Source organism: Camelus dromedarius, chromosome 18 (assembly GCF_036321535.1).
Source record: "Camelus dromedarius isolate mCamDro1 chromosome 18, mCamDro1.pat, whole genome shotgun sequence".
In the NCBI taxonomy this organism is placed as follows: domain Eukaryota; kingdom Metazoa; phylum Chordata; class Mammalia; order Artiodactyla; family Camelidae; genus Camelus; species Camelus dromedarius.
Genome location: NC_087453.1, coordinates 26,075,791 through 26,097,695, shown reverse-complemented (window position 1 = coordinate 26,097,695; position 21,905 = coordinate 26,075,791). Strand labels below are relative to the sequence as shown.

At 43.7% G+C, this 21,905-nt stretch overlaps 1 long non-coding RNA gene across 3 annotated transcripts in view; it reads right to left on the bottom strand.

Annotated features, from left to right (window-relative positions):
• Positions 1 to 21,905, bottom strand: part of LOC116147412 (uncharacterized) — a 387,098-nt gene that overhangs the window by 302,739 nt on the left and 62,454 nt on the right. For all 3 annotated transcript variants that reach the window (XR_010376665.1, XR_010376666.1, XR_010376667.1), the window contains exons 2-3: positions 20,274 to 20,425; positions 460 to 619 (exon numbers count right to left, since the gene is read on the bottom strand). This is a non-coding gene — a long non-coding RNA (uncharacterized LOC116147412). The remainder of the gene's footprint in view (positions 1 to 459; positions 620 to 20,273; positions 20,426 to 21,905) is intronic.

Below are 21,905 nucleotides of genomic sequence, written 5' to 3'. Positions count from 1 at the left end.
TACAGGTCCTATGTGTTAAAGAACTGGGTGTTGAGAGAATGTACTTGGCCTACGGCAAGGACCTCCAGGCTTGGCATGGACAGACGCAGCAGTAGCTCGGGGCAGCAGGGGCAGCTATGCTGCATGAACCCCTGCACTGATGGGTCCCTTGGCTTCTGATGAGATTCCATGTCCTTAGAAACAATCCATCCTTACAGTGATGGGGAGTGGTCTCCTCCCCCAAATCAATAGCCCCCAAGGGATGTCATAGTGAAGGCTCATAGATGAGCAGACACCTTAGGTCCTCAGTGAGAGCCTATTCACTCCTATTTGACATATAAGTCTAAAAAACATAAAAGAGAGAGAAAATGGGGTGGATGCAAGCTCACACACAGCAGGAGAAAGGATCCCTGGATCCTGACAAGCAGAGAGCAAGAACTCCAAGACCGTAATTCAGCTTAAGGAAACAGTCCTACCTACCTTGCTGAAGACTCCATCATATGTATTAATCATACTTTTCTATTTTCTGTATTTCTGGTGATTGGACACCTGGGGCCTTGTTGACTCTGGAGAGACTGTACTTCCCAAGACTAGCCGATTCCCAGAGGCAGAAAACAGTTCGTTTGGGAACATGCCTCTCCTATAAAAATAATAATAAAGTTAATAATCAACCCAGAGCTCAAACCCCAACCACCTCCTTTATCAGGTTCTCATATTCAGGCCACTTTCCACCTGCCCCAGTCACCCCAGGCAACCAGGGACAGCCCTTATGCCCCAGAGTCTGCTGAAATTATTCAAACTAGCCAACCTTATGCCTGTTAACCCTGCCTCATTCATTCTTTCCCGTGGAAACTACAATAAAGTTTCTTTCCCAAGTTTTCTGTTTCTTCCCCATGTGGCAAGACATGCCATGTGTCCTGTTTCTATGGAGCTGTAAGTATAAAAACGTCTTCCTTTATGACAGTCATTTCCATTTCCGCATGTCTTACCATATCTGATTAAAACAAATCCCAGGTACTCGTAAAACTTCATATTACATCATAGCACATAACATGAAATTTATACTGACAACCCGAAGTCATCAAGAAAATGGTAAAATCCTGGTTCTAAAGGACAAAGCACGAATGCACGCAATCCATTCTACATAAATAGAATACCATTTCTTTCAGCTTTGTTCTGTTTTGTTTTGCTTTGCTGCTTTCATTGTGAAAGTGATACGTGCTCACGGCAAAAAGAGAGAGAGAGAGAGAGAGAGAGAGAGAGAGAGAGAGGCAGATGACAGATCACTAACGAGTAAGGAAAGACACACAGTGTGTTAAATGAAAAACAGTAGTTCTCCTCCACCTCCTGCCTGCCCCTGTTTTTGCCATTAACAGTGTTGTGTGCATCTTTGCAAGTATTTTCATGAGGACTCATATTTCTACTTATTTTTATTTTCACGAAATCAGATGGTACTAGACATTGTTCTGTAACTTGCTTTAATTTCTTTAACCATAATTCTTGTTCACCTTTCTTCTTTCTTGTAATCTTAGCCCCCAAAGATCTACATTTTGGAAAGTGATTTAAAAGTTTTCCAAGTAATGAAGCTAACTACACTGAAATTTGACACAATGTTGTAAAATAACTATAACTCAATAAAAAAAAAGTTTTAAAAAATACACTGAAATTTGACACATTATAAAATGACTATAATTTAATAAAAAATGTTTTAAAAAAAAGTAATGAAGCTGATATGCAGAGAGCAAGATCACTTTGTACAGCACAGAGTACAGAAAACTTCTTTATTCTTTTCTATGCCAATTTCAGAATCCACTCCTACATTTCAGCAGCTGTATATTAAGTAGGGTCTAACCCTGCCCTGTCCAACACAGTAGCCATTAATCGTATTTAAATCTAATTTACATTAAATTAAATTAAAAAGTTCCTCAGTTGCACTAGCCGTATTTCAAGTGCCGAATGGCCACAATGGCTAGTGGCTGCCATATTAAACAAGACAGATATGGAAGAATGTTTCCATAATGACAGAAAGTTCTATTGGACATCAGTGGCGTAACCTTCATGCATTTACCACAGAGAGAGTTTTGTGCAGGATACTGACAATAGGAGAGCTAAGAAGTCCAATGGGACCAGAGAGGCACCCAGGTACCAGGGACAGCAGGAAGCCACTTCGCCCCCAAGGGCAGCAGGCGTCTCAGGAAAACATGGGGTTTCCAGTGCCCCATCACCAGGTGATCTGGCAGAAGCTGAGAACAAGGCAGGCCTGTCTGGCAAGAAGCTGAGTCCATGGAGAAGACAAAACCACTGCTGGAGACGCTGCTCAAAGCATAGAGAGAAGAGAAAAACCTTCCTCCCACCACCTTCCCGCCTCCTTTAAGTACCTCCCATTGGCTTAACCCAGCATGAAGCCAGCAGTCACTGGAGCCTGGAAAAGGCAGCCTGCAAGGTAAGGGAGGAAGTGTGCAGCAGACAGGGCCCCAGAGGCGAGGCAGAGCCTGGTCCATCAGGAGAACAGCAGATGCCATAAGGGAAACGGAGGTCTCATGGATGGAGCTGGGGTGGTACCCAGGGAATAGGGCATGAAAGCCCTTGGACGGGGCCCTTCGGGATTTGGACTTTATGGACTTTATGGACTTTGGTGGGTCTTAGAAAAAGAGTGTCATGATCAGATTTGTCTTTGAGGAAGATCGTTCGGCTAGGTCAGCGATCCTCAAAGTGTGGCCCTGGACTCAGCCTCGACACCACCTGGAAAGTAGTTAGAAATGCGCATTCTAGGCCCAGCCACACCCAGGTCTGGTAAGTCGGAGCTCTGAGAGTGGGGCCCAGCAGCCCGTGTACTAAGGAGTCCTCAGGGAACTCTGATTCCTACTAGAGTTTGAGAAGCCCAGTGCTAGCCTGGAGTGGGGAGGACTACATGAGATGAAGTAAGAGACGGCGAAGGTCGGGTTAAGACTGGGACGGGGATGGGGTGCTCGCTGAACAATTAAAGAGGCAGGACTGGCAGGCCTGGTGACAGGACGGGCGTGGCAACAGGGACAGAGGAATCCATCAGGAACAAGCAGAGCAGGCGACTGCCCATGTGATGAGGTTCAGGGGACACCAGACACATCAAGCAGAAACACCTCTGACCCAAATACGTTTAATCACAGGACAGCACCCGATTGCTCTGGACCCTGCCCTTGGCGCTGTGCCAAGTGCCAGGGAACAACAGAGCAAGTCCGGCTCCCCACCCCCCGCCCCATCCAGGGCCTCACAGCTGACGACCTCTGTGGTCCCTCCCTGATACCTGAACTTCCACCTCAGATTCAAGCATCTGCCTTCTGTTAAAATGCAGAAGCTCGCTACAGGGACCCCCATAAGAAGAGGTCAACCACCCCACCAGCGGGGGGATCCTCTCCCGCCAGGGCTGCACCTCTCTCCTATCTTCACCCCGAACAGGGACCAGAGCATGGGGTTTGGAGCATGGGGTTTGGAGCAGCGCTATCCAACTGAAACATAACCCAAGCCATGTAGGTGATTTTAAATTTTCTAGTAACCTCGTTAGAAAGAAGTACAAAGAAACCAGCCACATTAGGTTTAATAACACATTTTCCCTAAGCCATCATTTCAACCAGTAGTCAACATTTAACAAATGATGAACAAGATAGTTTATATTCTCTTTTTCACCCCATACTAAGTCTTGGGGATTTGGTGAGTAGTTTACATCCCCAGGGGGTCTCAATTTCAACTCCCCCTATTCCCAGTAGCCACATGAATCTTGTAGCTCCCATACTGGGAAGTGAAAGGTTAGAAGACTGTAATTTTTTTATTTGGGCTTTTCTGAAAAAAATAAAATAAACGTGGACATTCTTTCCCATGGAACAGACAACCAAGGATTTGTTACAGGCAGCAGTGTCATTGTGAGAGCTGTTGTTCTGTGGGAAGGAAATGGGGAGCCAGTGGAGGTGATAGAGGGAAAGCAAGCCAACTAGCTGGGCAGACAGAGGGGCATGAAGACAATTTGCCTGGAAACCTGAGGTGGGAGGGGATGGGCATGAGAATATCCCAGAGAGAGAGAGACGAATGTGGATAAGAAGGTAAGAGGCCAATAAAAATATGGTCACCTGCCTCCATTGGCCCTTGTGACAAATAGAGTGTGCCCTCAGTGGCACTGCTGTTTCCACCATGAACATCTGTCTCCCTGATTCCACAAAAGTCTAAGTCCACACTGTGTATGTTTATGAAGCATGGAGTGAATGATGCCAGCCCAGCTTTCCCACTTTTACTGTGTGACCTTAGGGAAGTTAATTAATTTCTCTGTTCCTCTGAAACAGAGGAACTCTGTTTCATAAGAACAGAGGAAACTCATCCATAAGATGGAGTTCATCGTTAATACCTTCCTTAGAGACCTGTCATGAAGATTAAACCAAACTACAGCAACAAAGTGTTTCACGTAAGACCGAGCCACATGGAAAACATTTTGAAAAGGTAAACTATTATAATTATTTGTACTGGTCTACATGTCTGTTTTTGTACCAATACCATGCTGTCTTGATGACTGTAGCTCTACAGTATTGTCTGAAGTCTGGGGGAGTTATTCCTCCAGCCTCTTTCTTTATCTTCAGTAATGCTTTGGCAATTCTAGGTCTTTGATGGTTCCATATAAATTTTATTATGATTTGTTCTAGTTCTGTGAAATATGTCCTGGGTAATTTGATAGGGATTGTATTAAATCTGTAGATTGCCTTGGGCAGTGTGACCATTTTAACAATATTGATTCTTCCAATCCAAGAGCATGGGGTATCTTTCCATTTTTTAAAGTCTTCTTTAATTTCCTTCATCAGTGGTTTATAGTTTTCTGTATATAATTCTTTCACCTCCTTGGTTAGATTTATTCCTAGGTATTTTATTACTTTGGGTGCTGTTTTAAAGGGGATTGTTTCTTTACTTTCTTTTTCTGTTGATTCATCGTTAGTGTAAAGAAATGCAACTGATTTTTGAACGTTGTTAACCTTGTAACCTGCTACTTTGCTGAATTCTTCGATCAGCTCTAGTAGTTTTCGTGTGGATCTTTTAGGGTTTTCTATGTAAGACAAGATACAATAAACCTCCTAGAAGAAAATATAGGCAAAACATTATCTCACATACATCTCAAAAATGCTCTCCTAGAACAGTCTACTCAAGCAATAGAAACAAAAGCAAGAATAAACAAAGGGGACCTAATGAAACTTACAAGCTTCTGCACAGCAAAGGAAACCATAAGTAAAACAAAAATACAATCTACGGAATGGGAGAAAATTTTTGCAGCTGAAACCGACAAAGGCTTAATCTCCAGAATATATAAGCAGCTCATACAACTTAATAAGAAACAAACAAACAACCCAATCCAAAAACGGGCAAAAGACCTAAACAAGCAATTCTCCAAGGAAGACATACAAATGATCAATAGGCACATGAAAAAATGCTCAATATCACTAATTTATCAAGAGAAATGCAAATCAAAACTACAATGAGGTATCACCTCACACCAGTCCAAATGGCCATCATTCAAAAGTCCACAGATGACAAACGCTGGAGAGGCTGTGGAGAAAAGGGAACCCTCCTACACTGCTGGTGGGAATGCAGTTTGATGCAGCCACTGTGGAAAACAGTAAGGAGATTTCTAAAAAGACTAGGAATAGACTTACCGTATGACCCAGGAATCCCGCTTCTGGGCACATATCCAGAAGGAACCCTACTTCAGGATGACACCTGCACCCCAATGTTCATAGCAGCACTATTTACAATAGCCAAGACATGGAGACAGCCTAAATGTCCATCAACGGATGACTGGATAAAGAAGAGGTGGTATATTTATACAATGGAATACTACTCAGCCATAAAAACTGACAACATAACGCCATTTACAGCAACATGGGTGTCCCTGGAGAATGTCATTCTAAGTGAAGTAAGCCAGAAAGAGAAAGAAAAATACCATATGAGATCACTTATACATGGAATCTAAAAAAAAAACCAAAAACAAACAAAGCATAAATACAAAACAGAAACAGACTCATAAGACATAGAATACAAACCTGTAGTTGCCAAGAGGGTGGAGGGTAGGAAGGGATAGATGGGATTTCAAAATTGTAGAATAGATAAACAAGATTATACTGTATAGCATAGGGAAATATACACAAGATCTTATGGTAGCTCACAGAGAAAAAAATGTGACAATGAATATATGTATGTTCATGTATAACTGAAAAATTGTGCTCTACACTGGAATTTGACACAACATTATAAAATGATTATAAATCAATAAAAATGTTAAAAAGTAATAATTATTATTATTTGTATTAAAAATGGAAGTGTTTGATTCTTCGGTACTTTTCAAAATTGGAACCAAATAACCAGGAGTGTTACTATCATTAATGAAATCATTTTTTTTTTAAATTTTTGCTTTTAGTTTTTGAAAGAGAGACTATTTGATGGCAGAGAGAGAATGTAGAAGTTGAGTGAGGGCAAGGTCTCAGCCAGGAACTCAGGACTTTTGGGCTCAGATGGGCCTGGGCAGGGTAAGAAGAAACATGAGCCACGTGGCACAACAGGCTCCCCATGGAAAGAATGAGGAAACCAATACCAGAAAGCGAAACCCCAAGCCTGGTCGGCAAGGGCCGCGCTGCTGGGAACCCAGGCAGGCAGACAAGGCTGCGCGCTGCGCGTGGGAACTGGACCCCTGCACCCTGCTCACAGGCAGCGGCTGCCCTGCCTCCTCTCTGCCTGGTCTTGGCCAGTGTCTCCTGTCTCCATTCCTCGGGGTAGACCCACACCTCTGGCTTTATTTGTATTGCAGGGTACGCCTATATCCCATCACACAGGCCTCGGGGCTCTACTCAATTAAAAAGAAGTTCCCAGCCCCTTACAAGGCTGGGAACACCTAGCTTCCCATGCTGCCCGGGAGACATGTCCCAGTCACCACCGCGAGCGAGGCTGTGTGTTCCCGTGCAGCTAGGAGGTGGCTGTGGTGACCACGGTTGACCTCAATCCTGCTCAGCAACTCTGCTCCTTCTCAACTCTATAGAGACCCAGGGAGCCTCCAAGGAGACAGCCATGAAGGGCCATGCTTTCCCCATCCCACCCTACTGCCCTGACTAGGAAGTTTTTTCTGAGGGGGGAGGTTGATGCCAAGTTAAGAAGGGTACCTTCAAAGAATTGGAATCAACCCCCATGCATAAACTATGGTGAAATTCGCCTGCCCCACCCCTCCCCTAGGACAGTAGATGGGAATCTGGCTTCCAGAATGGAGACATTTCCATGGGGAAGGGAACCAAAGCACATACCCAAGACACAGCATCGGGAAAACAGGCTCTGTTTTCCACAAGTCCTCCCTCAGAAGGAACAGAGCTGGGCATTCTGGCTGGCCCGTAAAACGCTCCCCCACAGAGGTACAACCAACCAACAGAAACCCAAGCACCTTTCAAGCTGAGATCAGACAGAATCAAACACTGTTTTATTTTACTTTATAATTTTTCTTCCATTTGACTTTGCTGACTCTAAGTCTTAACAAAACAAATGTGCAGACAGGGGCAAAATAAATCCCAGGGGACTGAAGCTTCCTGAATATTTACATCCATTTCCTGCATCACGTTCAGCAAGGGCTAAGAGGTATATCCACTGAAAAGAAATTAAATGTGAGAAAAGAAGCAGGTTTAACAATGAAGCAACAGAGCAACACTTTTTAGATATAAAGTCCTTAGTGATCATTTCCCACGTTTTCCCACCAAACCTCTGGGTCATGCAGCCCTCATCATCAGGTTGTCCCTCGTCATTAAGCAGCTCTGATGTCTTAGCAAAATAGAGCCTCCCCACAACCGTCAGCCCCACCACGTATCCCAGAACAAACTTCTGCAGGACAAACTGAATGGCCAGCTGGTCCTGGTCAGGATCAAGTGTTGGTTTCACACCTGGTGCTGAGCCAGGCACTGGGAGTCGTAGGTGATGAGTTCCCTCAAGGACCTTGCAGTAGAGGGTAAAGACTGACACAATCTCACCCCAGTAAACGGAGAAGGGCGCGCATGGAGACTTGCACGAGGCCGAGGGGCGGGAAAAGAAGCCACCACTGAGTGCAGTCATCAAAGGACAGTTCCAGAGAGAAGGTAATTAGGCTTCTTGGGTCCTTAAATTGTGCTGAAGTTCACAGGTGGACAGACGTGCAGCGCAAACCCCACACCGCAGCCACGGAACATGCCCAATGGTATGGGGCTCAGGAAGGGCGTGGGATGGCTTAGCCAGAGTTGGGTCATGAGTGGCCTGAGCCGCTGGATGGTTTGAAGCTGGGAAGTAACAGATCAGGTGTGCCCCTTGGAAAGTTATCTCTGGCAGCACCATGGAAGGCTGGTTCTGGGGGGGAGAGATTAAAACGGAGAGGCCCCTCAGAATGCCACTGTAATCAACTAAGTGAGATACTACAGATTTGAACTAAATTCTAGAAGTAAAGAAGGAGGCAACTCAAGGGTTGTTTAGGAAGCAGAGCCAAGGCTCTCAGCAGCCCCCAACTGTAGGGTGAGGACAGAAGGGGGTCCTGGTGGGCTCCTATAGTGGGCGCTGCCTTAGTTTGGGTTACCCCAACAACACATCCTGATACAAGAATCTGGTTGTTCACCTGGGAAGTAATAGCCGGAATCCCAAGGGAGGGACAGGAAGAGGTTAGAGAAGGAATTTAAAAAGGGTGTGTAGCAGACAGCTATGGCCTTGAGCGCTCAATCCCCCTGGCACCCTCTCACTCACCATGTAGGACACAGCTCCAAACTGACCCAGGGTGCGGGCACTGGGGACACCTGGGTTCATAGCCACCAATTCTCATCGCTCAATCCTGAGGGTACTGAAACCTCAGGCTTTGTGCCCTGCCCCGCCCAAGCCAGGATGAGCAAGCCTGAAGGCAGAGAGCACAAGCACTTGAGGGAAGCAGCCACTGGTGTGAGAGAAAGGGCCCACCAAGGTTGCACATGACCTCTCAGGGCACAGCACAGTCTGCTAGGTGTCTAGAAGGTCACAGCTTCAGGCTGTCTAGCAGGGCAACCGTGAATCATTTCTGAGTTATCATGTCCATTTTACCCCTTAAAAAAATTTTCAGTGAGCTGTAATTAGGCCACTGGAAGAAAGCTTGCTAGGTGAGTTCCATCTGGTCATCTTGCATGTGTTAGAATGTTGTTCCATGGCCACAGAGGCTCCAGGAATTACATCCAGAATGATGGACCGATAACAGAAGCATCAAACTGCAACCACGATATTTGAAATAAATACTTGTGATTAGCAGAGTGGATGAGAAATTTGGTGTAGGACCTGAGAATGTCAGTAACGTAAGAAGCTTCCAAATTACGAACTGATTCTGACTGAATGTGGTTGTCTCATGCCTGCAGGGAGGGAAGCCAAGTATTGTCTGATACTCATCTTCTGAGGCTTGGAGCTGTCGGATTTGGTTTCTAGATCAACCACACTCTGGTTATCTTCTGAGGACATTCTGGGCTTTTGTTTTGTTTTGTTTTGGCATTCTTACAGATCCCAGTCTCTCCCCATGTTAAAGAAGGTGGCTGCCAAGAGACCGCAAGGGACCATCCCCAAAGAAATGCACATGAATGTGAAGAGGAACTATAGCCCTAGAGAAACCTCCGCACGTTTTTAAACTCATCTTGGGAAAGATCAGACATTTCCTACCCACAGATTTGAATCAGCCTGAACTCAAGTATTTAATTTCCATATTTAGAGCAGTAGTTGCCATTGGTATATAATACGAACCATCCCCTGCAGCTGTGACTCAGGCATATACTGATTACTGCTAAACTACCCAGAATTCGAGCTCAATTTCACAAGACAGAAATATGACTTTTTTTTTCTTCTTTTGGTCATAAAAGATCACCCAAGGAAGTAGCATGACAAAATGTTTCCTGATGCTGTTACAGGCGTATGGCTGAAACTCAACCTCACACACATCTGTACAGAAACGCACTGAGCAACCCACAAATAGCTGTGCTCGCTGGCAACATTAACACCGAGCATCAGCAAGCCTTCTGTCGTTAATTATTTGAGACATCTCCTGCTTTGCTTTTGTAACATCCTGAGCTGTTTATCAAAGAGGTCATAACATGAGAAAGTATTCGTGCCATCTTTAATAAAGAAAAAAAATCTGACTGGACAGGGAGAGAAGGAAAAACACTGTTGCAACAGAGCAACAATCAAATCACGTCTATAATGGGCTTTAGAAGAAAAGATCTACAGTTTAGCAGTACAAAGCAGTATTATTCATGTTGTTATTAAAAGCTGCTCTCTAATCCTTCACACATATGTAATACATCTCATCCAAGGATCTCGAAGTCCATTATAAATAAACAAGAGGCTACATTTTATAAAATCTGGCCAAGGCCACAAAAGAGATGGAACTCTCTGGTCACGCATAAGCCAGTATTTTTGAAACAACTCACCAGCTAATGATATAAAGTCTCTTGATCTCACCAAAGTTTGGGGAAATAATCAGGTTTGCAGATGCAAAAGGCACTCAGTAAATGTTTGTGGATATAAAGATTAATAAAAGATCTGCTACAGGAACATTATAGAGATTAGTTAATTCATGAGGTTTTTAAATAAATGTATTTTACATGTAAATATTACTGCAAACCATGTAATCCCCTATAAATTCACTCTTACCCTCAGGGCCTAAAAGTCTCAGTATCAAAGCAGAGAAATATTAGTTACCTCCCTGATACCTATAGCTTCATTACTATGTCTGCAAATCTCTGCAGAACTAATTACTTGGGTAATTGCAAGTCTGAATTCCAGTGAACAAGGAGGAAAGCTACCTAAGTAGGAAAACAGAAAGCTCACAATGTTTAGGAAGCACCAACACTGTAATTAGCTGGTGAGTTTAGCCCCTCCACTCATTCAACAAATGCTCACCAAAGTCACGGAAGTCAAGAGGAAATGTTTGAGTGTCCAATATATGCCAGGCCTTGTGTTTGACACTGGCTTAGACCACAATATAGAAAAAGGAGAGATACGGGAGGGAGATAAAAGAAACTCTTAAACCAGTGAGTGCTATCCAGGGTGACTGTCAATGAGACCTGTACCCTAGAACAAGAGTTTTCGACCGTGGCCCTACTGACATTTGGGGCCAGATAATTCCTGGTTGTGAGGAGCTGTGCCCTGTAGGATATTCAGAAGCATCCCTGGCCTCTACCCACCAGATGCCAGTAGCACTGTACTCCCCTCCCCAACCCTGCCCCAGGGGGCAACCAAAAATGTCTCTAGACAATGTCTCTAGTGCCAAGGGGACTCTGGAGGACAAGACTGTCTCCTAGTTGAGAACCACTGCCCTAGAGGCCTCAGAAAATAATTGGCCTTCTTTCACTTATATATTGACATTAACTGGACAATTCTGGTTGAAATACTTAATTGTATCTTCAACCAACACATCTCCAGGTATTTTTAATATCTTTGGCATCCAGATCAATCTGTGTCCACAGGCAACTCGTCTAATGAACCATCCTATTTCAACAAGGTATCTGCCTCCATTTCTTCATTATAAACTCAGGCTCCAAAAGTAGCATTTATACTGAAAAAAAAAAAAAAAAACTCAAAACGCAACATTTGCTAATATTGTAATAGACTGCATATAAGATGACATCGATCACCACTATGTCATATGTCAAAGAATGACTCAGGGACACGTAGTTAATTATCTGCATGCCAAGTAATTCACGTGTATATAAAGGACCTGGCCATTAGGCTGCTGCCAGTGAACAAAGGTAAAAAACAAAACTGAAAAAAGAAAAGAAACAGTGGTGAGAGAGAAAAAAGAAAACACAATGAGATCAGTGGGCCTTATTTTGCATTTTGGAAATAAATTAATTAGCTGGCAGCCAGCGAAGAGGTCTGTCTGGGCCGTCTGCCCTTGAACAGGCCATCTAAGGTATCAAACAAAGCAGTTTAAGCTGATGATGGATTCTCCGAGAAACTGTGAGGATGTCGCTGAGAGGTACGCAGGAGAGGCTGCCTCGCGACACATCTGCCGGATCCTCCATCAACTGGGCGAGCACTGCGTCATGTCTCTATTCAGAATAACTCATGGGAAGGCTAATTTTAATACGGCAGCTCTAGTTTTTGCTCTATAACTGGATGGAGAGGAAATGTTACATCAAACAAGCTTCAAGTTCCTAAGAGCTAGAGATCCTAGGCACTGAGATTCCTCTTCAGACGTGGATTTTTTTTCTGTTCTCCTGAGTGAACAGACCATGTACCAGGCTTTTCCACCTGTTCACCAAAGTGCAGAAACTGCACATCTCAGGCTCCTGCACTGGAGAAGATTCTAGCCACTGAGAAATGACACGACAGGGCCCCTTGAAGTGCCAGGATCTTGTTAATGTTTCTAGAAGGGCTACCCTTCCTTTCCCGTGTCACGTTGAATCACTTTAGGAGAGAAGCATCCCTTGCTTGGCACTCTGTGACCCTTGAGCTCAGTGCCTGGCACAAAGTGGCCAGTCAATAAATGGCAAAGATTGCTGGAGATTTTCTTATCATCGTTACCACTTATTGAACGCTTACTGTGTTCCAGGTACTGGTCCAGGCACTATACGCATCTTTCATTTCATTTACTCTTCACAACAACGTTAAATTTTTATAAGAACTATTATTATCCCCAGATAAAGTCTAGAAGGTTAGATTCTTATTGTTGCCAGCCCATATAATAATTTTTAACATTTCAGTGATCTCTATATTTTTCTTTGGAAAAGAAAATATTCTTCCCTTTCCTTCACCAAAGGATCTCTGTCTTTGCCTGCCCCAACCCCACCCCCCAAGGCCTTTAGTCATAACCTCTCCTTAAAATACACTTCAAATTTTTTATTTCTCTGTTGAGTGACGGAGCCCAGAATGAGAAGCAATTGATTCCATTTTTGAGGGTTCATCTGTTCTAAGCCACGGCCCTGTTTCTGAGCATACCGCCTGCCAGACCCTGGAAGTCATTCAAAGATAGGACGAGGATGTGATTTTTGCGCTTTGAGATCCTCCCAAAAGGAAACCAAAAAATGCCTAACACAACAATGAGACATGAGCAGTAGACCAAGGGGGCCAAAGGGAGAGAGTAATTAACCCTGTCTGGGGCCACGAAGGAAACAGCTCTTAAACTGAGTTTTGAGGAGTGGGAGTTGGTCAACGAGGGGAAGAGGAAGAAGTGTTCTGGTCAAAGGAAATGGTCTCATCCAAAAGTTGCCCACTTTCCCTTTGCACTATATACACATTCACTTCTGCAGTAAATCTTTTCACAGGTAGTACGTGCCAGATTCAGCAACAGGTGTCAGAGATCCAGCGGTGAACAGAGGAGGCAAGGCTAGGGCCCGTGTGGACCTAAGATTCTAATGAGCAGCGGTGTGGCAGCTGGTTTCCAAAGACGGCCAGCATCAAGTCCCTTCCCTCCTGTGTCCACATGCTGGTCCTCCTTCCTGCCATCAGGAGGTGGGACTTACGTCTCCTCCCCTAAAATCTGGGCTCAGGCTGTGGCTGCTCTGACCAAAGGTGGAGGGAGTGACATTCTGGGGCTTCCAAGCTCAGGCAATAAAAAGGCTTAGAAGTTTCCACTTTCCCCCTTTTGAGCCCTAAGCTGCCACGTATGGAGCGCAGACTCCCATTCTGCAATGAGAGGCCACACTGAGGAGTACCAAGGCATCTTATACCCGACTCCATGCCACTGTCTAACCGCAGCTGCACAAGAGAGCCTATTCCAAGCATTCCAATCCTGCATAACAAACCCCTCCAAAAATTAATGGCTCAAAACAATAACATTCATTTTATTCACACATCTTTGATTTGGGCAGAGCCTGGCATCTCCACATGGTGCTGCATGTGGCAGCAGCCAGAGTAAACGTGACTGAGAGCTGAAGGACTCACATCCAAGCTGGCTAAATTATATGGCCGGCAAGTTGGTGCTGCTGTCAGCTGGAATCTCACCCAGGACTGAGGCTCCACATGGCCTGTGCTTCCTCAGGGTAGGGTGGCTGGGTTCCAAGTGCAAGTGTCCCAAGAGAGCACCATGGGAAGCTGGCTCACCTTTCACGAACTAGCCTTGAAGTCACACAGCATCCCTTCTGTTACACTCTATTCTATAGGTTGATCAACTCACAATGGCCTACCTACCTTAAGAGGAGGGACATCGACTCCACCATTTGATCAGAGTGTGGCAAGATGCTGGAACAGCATATAGAATGGGGACTATTGTTACAGACATTTTTTATCTATAGAGACCAAGCAAGGCCAGTAGAAGAACTGACTAACTTAACCGCAATCCATGGAACCATGAGATACAATAAAATGTATGTTGTTTTAAGCCACTGAGTTTAGGGTGGTTTGTAAGCAGAGCAAACAAACCACCAGACAGCTGAAACACATTTTAAAAATTATGCATACATACATATTTGGGTAGGAAAGATCAGATTCTAAAAATAGAATTGAATACACATTTAACAGAGTGATGGGAAAGACAGGGATTCAGGTCTACTCTAGATTAGACATCAAAGGTGACCTTTCTTACAAATTTTTCTCTGGTTTGAAATGTTTACAATGAGAATGGATTAATGGACAATTTCAAAAATAATTTTTTTAATGTAAGTAGATGGAATTAGGTTAATGTAGAAGACAGAACAGAGAAATATGCCAACCTAAAATAGAACTCCCAAAGAAATTTATATAGGTTACATAACTTCTTTCCTAAAAAGTCTCAAAGAATCACCAAGCTCTGAGCTAATAAGGCAGAGAATGGGAACAGGTTATGGCTCAATCCCACAAGAGTTTAAATAAAGTCCAACCTATATGGGTTGGTCAAACCCTCAAGAAGTTTGCTTTTAAGGTCATTATTGCTTGGAAAGATCTTCAGTCTCCATGGAGACTACAGATAGACTCCCTCCTGCTAAGGCTGGTAGATGTTCCTCCAGCACTGGGACAGATCATAACTTTTCACTTGAGCACCAGACAGTTTTTGACATGCATTAAGAGTGTACATCATACAGAAAATAATAGATCCCTTCTACCGTTAGGCTCACACTCAGCCTAATGAGATGCTCAACCTGAGTGGCATGTGGGAACTGAAGCACAGTGAGGGAACAGCAGATTGACAACACCAGCTCATGCTCTTCATCACTGAGTAGACAGGAAGGTTCATTGCTGCCTCTCTCTCTCTCACTCTCTCTCTCTCTCTCTCTCTCTCAATAGCTGATATCAAAAATACCACGTGTATGTATGTCCTGATTCCCGTGCACAGAGCTGCTAGCTGTTGCTTTTGCCTCCAGGTCAGTCACAATAAATGTCTTCCAAATAAAGGGTGGGCAGAAGGCTCCAGCACAGAAATTAGGTCCAAAGAAAGACATCCATAACTCCACAATAGGCACAAAGGGAAAAGCACAAAGGGTAGCAATGTACAGAAACTAAAAACATCAACCACGCCTAGAGCAAAGGCATCTCAGCTTTGGGTATCTTAGGGTTCCCCAAGCCTGCATGCCATCCAGATGGGTCACAGATCCACAACACAGTCCATGTAGTGCAGACACCAAATAGAGTTTATCAAGGGAAAAAACAACTATAAGCAGAGAAGTTGCAGAGAGCACACAATCTCTGAGCCTCTCATTAATCCACAGCTTAGGTCAGGCAGGGATAAAGCATGTGAACACAGCCAACATCCCAACAGCAGGGGACTCTAATCCATAATAGTCGATGTTTTTATAGGGCCAGGGGAAAAGACCAGCTATGACAATATGTTACTTTGGAATCTTCTGGCCAGAGGAGAGGCCTTGTTAGAAGAAATTGGGAGAGGGTGTTTCAAGACCTTCTGAGCCAGCTCTTTGCTAAACTATCAAAAGGAAATCAGACCCCAGATCTATCCAGAGTCTCTCCTCACTGCTTTTTGTTCACACAAGTTAAAAAGAAATGTGCCTACTGTGGAAAGAGATCTCCAGGTGGTACCTGTGCCTGACACCTTTAGTAACCAATCTTGCTCTTTCTTTATGAACAGACTACTATCACCAGATATTTGAAGATGCTGAAGTACAAAGATGTAAGCAGAAATCAATAATACAAGAAATAGATGAGAATTTTTTTAAGTTCTAGTTATGAGAAGACAGTGGACTCATAACATAAGAGCAAGCTACTCAGAAAAAAGAAGCATTCAGAGAACAAATAAGAGCTCTTCAACATTCAAAAAAATGATTTCCAAAATACTATATTCAACAGAAGGACTGAATAATAGAATGGAGATGGTTAAAAGTCAACCAAAATAGTGTACTAGATGATAACTTTCTCAACACAGTACAGAAAGAAAGAGGGAGAGGGAGAGAGAAAGACACAGAGAGAGAAAAGGAAGGAACAAAGAGATAAAAAGCAAGATGGTGGAGTATAAGGACACTTGTAGCTCACCCTCTCCCACAAATACACCAAAACTCACATTTACGGACCCACTCAGCCAAACAGAGCACCTGCCAAACTCCAACAGAACACTGCCCTCTTTGAAAGACAAAGACGCCAAAAATCTGGTAGGAGAAAAGGAAAACAGAAAGAAGAAAAAACAAAACAGATTGGGACCAGTCCCCCGGGGAGGGAGCGGCAAAGGAGGACTAGCACTCGTTCGCTGGGTCTCCCTCCTCCAACGGAGAGGCCAGCAGGATGGAGGAGGAGCCTCCGAGGCTCAGATCTGCCCCAAGCACCCCTTGACCGACAGAACTAAGTTAAATGGGCACAAAAAGGTCCCAGTGACACCCAGCCTGAGACATGAGCCAGCAGCTGGGGGCCGGGACAGGCCGCCCAGGCCAGGCAGAGGACTAGGGCGGCTGCACTGAGGCAGCCCCGGGGGACTGCAGGGCACTGCACGCCATGGCTGGGAGGGGATACCGAGCAGAACCACCTCAGTCCCCCATAAATTGCAAAAAAAGCAAAGCAACAAGGCTGGTGTGCCCTGGGGGGAGGGGCACCGTAGCCTTTGTCTCCTCAGACCCGAGGCACCATTACTGGTGCTTCTCGCGAGAAGAGAGGCAGGGTGCAGCCACAGCCACCATCTCCTCCTGTGCGCAGCGCCTGGGCGGGGGCTAGCTGAGACCTGAATTCACACCAGGGGGCTCTGCAACCTCCTAGGTAGGACTGAGACTTGTTTACAGCCCAAGGCAGATAGGATCTTTCTGCCCTGGCACCTCAGAGAACTTGTGCCGCCAAGACAAACAAGGAGCTGAGATTTGGCACAGAGTAGGGGCGGGGCTGTTTCACGGTCTTCCCCAAGCCCGCCTACAGAGTGCTGACCCCAGGCGGAGCGGGCAGCTGCACGGAGCAGCAAAGTGACTGGCACAGGGAGAGGGTGGGCAGCCACCCGCCTTCCTGGCAGGAACGCAGCACCTGACCATGGTGCTGGGAGGGGGCACGATCCGCCCACCTGCCTCACTGGAGCGCAGCATCTGACTGCGGAATCAGGAGGGGGAGTGACCCACCTACCCACCGGCCACAGTGCCAGAAGATATGAGCAGTATGAAAAAGCAGAGAAACCACTCCCAATTAAAAGATTAAGAGAAATCCCCTGAAAGCACGATCAAGGAAATAGACATTGATGGCCTACTAGATCAAGATTTCAAAAAAGGAGTGATCAAAGTACTGAAGGAACTATAAGAAATAGTGTTTAGAGATATAAAATATGTCAAAAATGAAATAGAAGCTATAAAGAAGAGCCAAGTAGAATTAGTAAACTCATTTGCTGAGATGAGTGCTGACCTAAAGGCTGCACAAAGCAGGCTAGATAATGCAGAGGAACGAATAAGTGACTTAGAAGACAGGACATCAGAAAGCACCCTATCAGAACAGCTGAGAGAAAAACAAGTAAAAAAAACAATGAAAACAATATAAGGGACCTATGGGATAATATAAAGTGTGCCAATTTATGCATAATAGGGGTTCCAGAGGAGAAAGAAAGAACAAAGGTGATTGAAAAGGTATTTGAAGAACTCATGACTGAAAACTTCCCAAACCTAAAGAAGGAAATATATATCCAAGTACAGGAGGCTCAGAGGGTCCCAAACAGGAAGAACCCAAACAGACCCACACCAAGACATATCATAATGAAAATGGCCAGAGTCAAGGATAAAGAAATGATCCTAAAGGCAGCAAGAGAAAAACAAAGAGTGAGTTACAAGGGAACCCCCATAAGGCTTTCAGCTGATTTCTCTACACAAACACTACAGGCCAGAAGGGAGTGGCAAGATATATTCGAAGTCCCGAATGAAAAAAAGATGCAGACTAGGATACTGTATCCAGCAAGGCTATCCTTTAGAATAGATAAAGAACTTCACAGACAAGCAAAAACTAAGAGAGTTTAGCAACACTAAACCCATGCTAAAAGAAATATTGACAGGTCTACTCTAAATAGAAAAGCAGCAAGATGCTACAAAAATGAGAAACTCATAACTGGAAAGGTGATAACTACCATGAATTACGAATAGAATAAACATAAAATTGTAAAAGAAGACATCTAAATCATTAAGAGTGGGAGAGGGAAGCAAGGAAAGCCACTGTGGAAAACAGTATGGAGATTCCTCAAAAGACTAAGAATAGACTTACCATATGACCCAGGAATCCCACTCCTGGGCATATATCCAGAAGGAACCCTACTTCAAAATGACACCTGCACCCCAATGTTCATAGCAGCACTATTTACAATAGCTAAGACATGGAAGCAGCCTAAATGTCCATCAACAGATGACTGGATGAAGAAGAAGTGGTATATTTATACAATGGAATACCGTTCAGCCACAAAAACTGACAACATAACGCCATTTGCAGAAACATGGATGTTCCTGGAGAATGTCATTCTAAGTGAAGAAGGCCAGAAGGAGAGGGAGGAATGCCGTGTGAGATCACTCATATATGGAATCTAAAGAAAAAACATAAATACAAAACAGAAACAGACTCATAGATGTAGAATACAAACTTGTGGTTGCCAAGGGAGCAGGGGGTGGGAAGGGACAGACTGGGATTTTAAAACGTAGAATATAAACAAGATTATACTGTATAGCACAGGGAAATATATACAAGATCTTGTGGTAGCTCACAGCGAAAAAAATGTGACAATGAATATATGTATGTTCATGTATAAGTGAAAATTGTGCTCTACACTAGAATTTGACACAACATTGTAAAATGACTATTACTCAATTAAAAAATGTTTAAAAAATCAATTTAATAAACTTAAATAAAATTTTAAAAAAGGAAGGAACAAAGAAAAGAAGGAAGGGAAGAAGGAAGGGGAGGATGGAGGGAGGGGAAAAGAAGGAAAGAAAGAGATGAGATTGAAAATGTAAAAATACAATTTAAGAAATATGGAAGAGTTCCAGAATGCCAACATTCATCTGGTAGGAATTCAGGAAAGAGAATGGGGAACAGAAGAAATAATCAAAGAAATAATAAGAGAAAAAAATTCCTAAACTAAAGGGCTTGAGTCATCAGGCTGAAATGGGTCATCAAAGAATAATCAGAAATAATTTTAAGTCACAGGTAGAGGTACAGACTGGTAAAATATATTAAAAGATAAACTGAAAATCACAAAAGCAAAAAAGTATCCTAGAAACAAAAGAATAGTTATTGAGCTGGCAACTGATTTCTCATCAACAGAGAGGGCTAGCAGACAATGGAGCATTGTGTTTAGATTTCTGAAGCAAAATTATTTAGAACTGAGAATTCTACGCCCAGCCAAATCTTTGTTCATGTGTGAGGACAAAATTAAGGCTTTATCTGGGTAAGGGATCAAAATAGTCAATATTCATATATCCTCTCTGAAAAATTATTCAAGGAAATATTCCAGTGAAATGAAAAAATAAATCCAAGAAAGAGAAAGACATGGGACACCTGGAACAGTAGTGAGAAAGACATACAACAAAACCAGGAAATTTACAATTGAATCTTAGTAACTGCTGGTAATACGCAAAGAACACTTAAAACAGTATTAATGATAAAATATCTTAAATAGCAAGAACATAATGTAAGATATAACAATCTAAGATTTATTGCCAAAAAACAAAAGGGAGGAAGGGGTTGAGGATAAATTTGCTAAAGACTTTGTTCAGGTTATAGGTTATAAATATTGATGAATGCTTGATCTTACAGTCATCAGTATGAATGTAAAACTAACAAATAGAAAAATAAAAACAAGATGTTGCTTCAATTATCTATTGCTACTTTAGCGTCTGTGACATAAAACAACCATAATCATTCCTTTTTTCTCTTTCATGGTTTGGGGAATGACTGAGCACAACTAGGCTGAAGACTCTCACCTGCATATGTCAGCTGGTGCTGAGTCTGGAGCTGGAGACTCAGATCTCAGCTGGAGCTGTTACCCAGAACACCTGCTGTTGCTGGCACATGGCCTCACCATGCGGCCTGAGCCTCCTCCTGGCATGATGTCTGGGCTCCAGTGGCGAGCATCCTGAGAGAGAGAGAGAGAAATTGAGAGTGAGAGAGAAAAGCAGGCAGAAGTTATAATGGCTGTATCACTCCATCATTACGGGCAAGGTCAAATTCAAGAGAAGAGGTTTAGACTCCACTTCTTACTGCAAAAGTGTCAAAGAACTTGACAGATTTCTGAGTTGTTTCCAATGTATTATTTCAAAAAAATAACTAGTGGTTTAAGAAAGAAGCAAAAAAACAAATGTTGTAGTCCTGTTGGAAGTCAGAAGAAGGGGTAATATAGGGGTGGGGAGTTAAGAGGTATAAACTATTATGTATAAAATAAGCTACAAGAATACATTGTACCACACAGGGAATATGCCCATATTTTATAATAACTATAAATGGAATATAACCTTTAAAAATGGTGAATCGCTGTGTACACCTGTAACATATAATATTGTAATCAACTATTCTTCAATAAAATAAGTCAGGGGGAAAATGTATCAATAAAGATTAAAAAACTACTGAACAGAAAATGATATGGCTGTTTTAACATTTAAAAAATTACAATGAATGTGAATGGCTAATTTCTGCTGTTAAAAACAGAGAACTTCTGAATTAGATTTAAAATTAACAAAACCAGGGAACAGCTACCGTAAGTCGTTTTAAGAAACATACCTAACTTAAGAAAGGAAGTTTGAAAACAAAGCGATGAACAAAAATACATCAAGCAAATTAAATATCAGACAAAACAGAAATAATGGCAAAAAAATATTAATTGGGAATGATATAAGCTAATAAAATGCGATATATGCTAATAAAATTATCAAGAAGATAAAATACTCCTAATTTTTTACTTAGGGACATCGTTTGTGAAACATGAAACGGAAGTGTTGGAAAGGTGAAGAACAATTGGAAAAGCACAGAGTCAAAGACTTTAACATCATCAGAAATGAATAAATCAAGCACACAATAAATGACTTAATTATCCAGGCCGCGCAGCAGGCGTCACGGGCACTGGGGAGGCAGCAGCTGCGGTGACGCAGGCGGAGCTGAGCCACCTGTCTGCCCAGGACCAGGAGGGCCAAGCCACCACCATCCCCATCGTGCTGACGCATTAGGAGCTGGCCGCTTAGCAGCACCACCTCCCCGATGGGGCCCTGGCCCCTGCCAACATCCTCAACCCTCCGACCATTGAGAGCAGCTGCCCCAACGAGCTAGCTGGGGCCATCCCCAGCACCGTGACCCTGCTGCCCTCCGCGGCCACTGAGAGCCTGGCTCCGTCCAACGCATTTGTAGCCCCCTAGCCAGTCGTGGTCGCCAGCCCTGCGAAGCTGCTGGCCGCGGCTCCCCTGACTGAAGTAGCCAACGGCATCGAGTCCCTGTGTGTAAAGCCAGACCTACCGCCCCCGCCCAACAAAGCCCCCGTGAAAAAGAACCAGTGGTTTGACGTGGGGGTCATTAAGGGCACCAATGTCATAGTGACACACCATCTTCTGCCACAAGAAGATGCCGTC